The sequence below is a fragment of the Pristis pectinata genome, chromosome 9 (assembly GCF_009764475.1).
Source record: "Pristis pectinata isolate sPriPec2 chromosome 9, sPriPec2.1.pri, whole genome shotgun sequence".
NCBI lineage: Eukaryota > Metazoa > Chordata > Chondrichthyes > Rhinopristiformes > Pristidae > Pristis > Pristis pectinata.
This window is the reverse complement of record NC_067413.1, coordinates 100448301-100452432: the sequence shown is the minus strand read 5'-3', so window position 1 is coordinate 100452432 and position 4132 is coordinate 100448301. Positions and strand designations below refer to the sequence as shown.

The 4132-nt window shown below is 40.1% G+C and overlaps 1 long non-coding RNA gene across 1 annotated transcript in view; it reads right to left on the bottom strand.

The window, feature by feature from the left end:
- Positions 1–941: 941 nt before the first annotated feature.
- The window catches only part of LOC127574163 (uncharacterized), a 12081-nt gene continuing 8890 nt past the window's right edge, over positions 942–4132 (bottom strand). Inside the window, exon 3 of the long non-coding RNA XR_007956882.1 lies at positions 942–971. This is a non-coding gene — a long non-coding RNA (uncharacterized LOC127574163). The remainder of the gene's footprint in view (positions 972–4132) is intronic.

Genomic DNA, 4132 nt, shown 5'->3' with positions numbered 1-4132 from the left:
ACCAGCATTCAATCGGCTCACACCAAAATAGCTGCAAAATATGTTAAGGTAAGATATAAGATAAGATTTCTTTATTAGTCACATGTACATTGAAACACACAGTGAAACACATGTTTTTGTATAGAATGTGCTGGGGCAGCCCACAAGTGTTGCCACGCTTCCGGTTCCAACAAAACCAAGTGTTCCCCAATGAACCCTTCATCCCATGTCAGAGAATGCACAGAATGACCACCTGCATGGTTGCTGGCAGAGCAGGTTCATGGTAATGCAACTAATGCTACTTAGTAGTGCAGCACTCAGACAGATCACCAGCTCCCAAAGACACAATCCCCATGGCAGCCTGACACCACGGGAGAGAGGGAGGCTGCAGGGGCGAGGGTCTTTGCAACTGGAGACACAAGAGAGACTGCAAGTGCTAGAAATCTGGAGCACACACAAAATGCTGGATGAACTCAGCAGGTCAGGCATCAGATGCTGAGTTCCTCCAGCATTTTGTGTTTAGGCTCTTTGCAATTGTATGTTTCTGTGCCTCTTCCCCCAGAGTCAGGTCTGCCAGACCTAGCCCCACTCACATGCCACCGACAGGGAGATAATGGAGCTAAAAGTAACATTACTTCCTCATTGGTTACATTCTCCAAAGAGCACCTTGGTTCGCTTGAGCACAAATGGAATACTTTGGAGTGTGTATGGGGAGCCTGCAGTGAGCTTTGGAGATGGCCAATCAGGTATTCCAATGACAGCAGAGTCCCTTCTTAAAACTTGAGTAAAGCAAGAAGATCACGTCGTGCGCTCCTGCTTCTCCTGAAACTGATCCACAATAAATTGTTGTGTGGAACTCTGAGACGAAACTTACATTTTGTGGTGATTGACTTCACCAGGTCCACGCCTGACACCAACGAAAATGGCAGCCATGCCAACATGGATTGTGAATAGGATGCCTGGTCCAATATTGCAGTTGGTGCAATTCTATCCTAAAATGAGTGCAAACACAACTTACTCAGAGTAAAACTGAAAGGTGCTACATGTGCTGTATCTCAAACCACTGGGTCCCTTCCAGAGGCTCAGAAGCTTTGGAGGATCACATCCCAGCATCCACTTCCCCTCCAGCCACTTCCTTTAGAACCCTAGCCCATCAGGTCAACAGGACTTCTCAGCTTTTTATCTCATTAGTTTGCAGAATACTTCTCCTCTAAAGATAGCAAAAAGTTCCTGATTTCCTCTTACCTTCAGTATGATTTTTTTCTGTTACCTTCTGCAAAAACAGGTGTTTATTTAATATCTCTGATATTTCCTTATTCCCTAGCATTAATACCCCCATCTCGGCTTCTTGGAGATACATACCAAACTTGTCTTTATTATGTCTTTATCTGTCTTTATTTTTCTTAACTAGTTAACTGCCAGTTTATTTTTTTTATTATTTATTTTACTTACCCTTTGCTTGTCCCTAAAATTCTCCCAATCCTCAGATCTACCACTTTATTGTGATATTATAAGCCTTTTCTTTCAATTTCAAACCATCTTCAGTTAAGCATGGATGGATTTCTATTCCCTTACAGTCCTTTTTCCTCAGTCATCTATATCTTTGTTGATAATTACAACTTATCTTTTTAAACATCTACTAGTACATTTTTACCGACGTACCATTTATTTTAATTTCTTAATCCACTTTAGTAACCCTCCTTTCATAGCTAGATAACTGCTTTTACTTAAGTTAAAAACCCTACTTTTGGACTCAGGTTGGTTACACTCAAACTGAAGTTGTCAATGTAATGAACATTTTTACTTTTTCTAAGAGATCATCTGGTTACACATAACCAGATCTAGAGTAACCTATTGCGTGGTTGGGTGCCCAGCATATTGTTTATGGAAACTGTTTCAAATGCACTTCATGCGCTTATCTTCAAGATGTGAAAAAAATACCCCAACAGGTCAAGACAGATAAATCCAATCTAATCCAATTGCTGCCTAATCAGTATCCTCCCACTCATCAACAAAGTGATGGAAATTCCACCAATAGCAGTGGCTCTCCAATGTCTGCTCAACAATGTTCAGTTTGGAATTCACGAGAACCACTCTGCTCCAGATCTCAACACAGCCTTCATCCAAATATGGAGCAAATGAGGCTTGCTGGGACTCAGTGAAGCACAACCTGGAACTATTCTCTAAAGTTCATGAAACAAAGTTACAAGCGCAACTACCGTGGTGGTTGGGACAGACTCGGTGGGCCAAAGGGCCTGTTTCCCTGCTGGATGAATCTATTACCTTCATCAATATTAGTCAAATCTACATGAAAGTTAATGTCACCCACAACCTTTGTGTTATGTTTCCTACAAGTCCCCCATAATTTGTTGATTAATACACTAACTAACAGTAATCCATTGTTTGGGATCTTGTGGTCCTGCACAAATGATTTATTTCCTTTGTTGTTTCTATCCAAACTGATTGTACTTCCTGACCCAGAATCACTTCTCAATACTATCAGAATGCCATCCTTTATTTTCAGAGCTACCCCACCTCCTTTACCATTCTGTAATCTTTTCACCATTTGTCCCTGTTATGGCCCTTTTTGCTGGTGCATTCTTACTATTCTATGCCACATTCATTCCTATCACACTCTAATTATCATTACCCATGTTGCTACCAAGCACTATAACCTATCCTTTTTAAATCCTCCTTTGCTAAATTTCCTTTCAGCTGAACACCCCCAAAACTACCACATCTCAACACCCTACTTTAATATACAGTTTAAAGCTCTTTCTTTTCCCAGCACAGCAGTTAACAAGAGCCATTTTCCTTCTGATTCCCTAATTTGTTGCAACTGAGAAGTCCTAGTTTCCTGGGCATGCACCGAGCTAAACGCCTAAATTCTAACAAATATGATAAGAAGGAAGAAGGACTCATTTACCATTGCAACCAATGTGCTAACGTCACACTATATTTACTTAGGCATTTATATAAAGATAATACAAGCTGCCCATTTTCAGTTAAATGCAGCAAAAGCTATTAACAGAGTAGCCAACAAACAAATGATTCAAACAGACTGTTTTTGATATCTTCTACACATAATTAAATTCCAGTTTTACAGACACAGCAGAGAAAATGTATATTTGCACATTCTCACACATGTTCAGTATCTAGATGTTCCATCTGATTTGAAATGCAGTGTAATATCCTATCTGGCCATTAAAGCACTTGTCTTGTTTACAGAGTTTCCAGAGTGTACTTGCTCCAATTCCATTAAAGATCATCTTTTAAAGACATCCTTTTTGCACTTAATACTCATATTTACATGGTACTTTTTCACTAGGATGATCAGAAATACTGGTCTTCCCAGAATTTGAGGGTCGAGTACAATGAAAGCAGGGGGAAGCTGTTGTATTATACCACACACTGTCAGGAAAACTGAGTCAAACTTCAGGACAGCAGGAATACAGCTGAACTGGCATTGTTCCAAAATGGTGGCCCTGAATGAGGAATTGGAATGAACGCTTCAGTAGTTTTAAGGTAATTTAAAGGTAATGAAAGCTCATTTCAGGATAATATTAATAAGCAAATCACTACAATCATTATTTCTACTGAAAATATCAGCTAGACAAATTCATCCAAATACTGACACTTTTTTTGTTGTTATGTAGTTAAAATGAACCCAGTTTAAATGTGCTAAATACCAACCAGCTACCTGGAAATTGGACTTCACCTGTTGGTGGTACATTAACTTGTGCTGCATTTAATACTAATGCCCAAATGGAGCCCCTGCAAAAAAATTGTGAAATTGGCCCAAACTGTTGAATGTTAAAGCTACGATGGGTTACATTTAGGGTTAAGTGCTAGAATGGGATCTATGGTGTTCCTGTGGGAGCTAAATGGAAAGCTCCCAACTTCTGTGTTTTTGCATCGCTGATCAGTAGAGAGGGCCTTAAAGGAATTCTCCCCATGGAAACCACAAAACAACTGTATTAAAGACTCACATGGAGCTGAGGGGAAATGTGGGGGGAGAAGACATTCAAATAGCCTGCAACACACATAAACTGCTGGAGGAACTCAGCAGGTCAGACAGCATCTATTGAGGGAAATAAAGAGTCGATGTTTCAGGTCGAGACCAGTAATGAGGTTTCAGATATCCTAACTATTG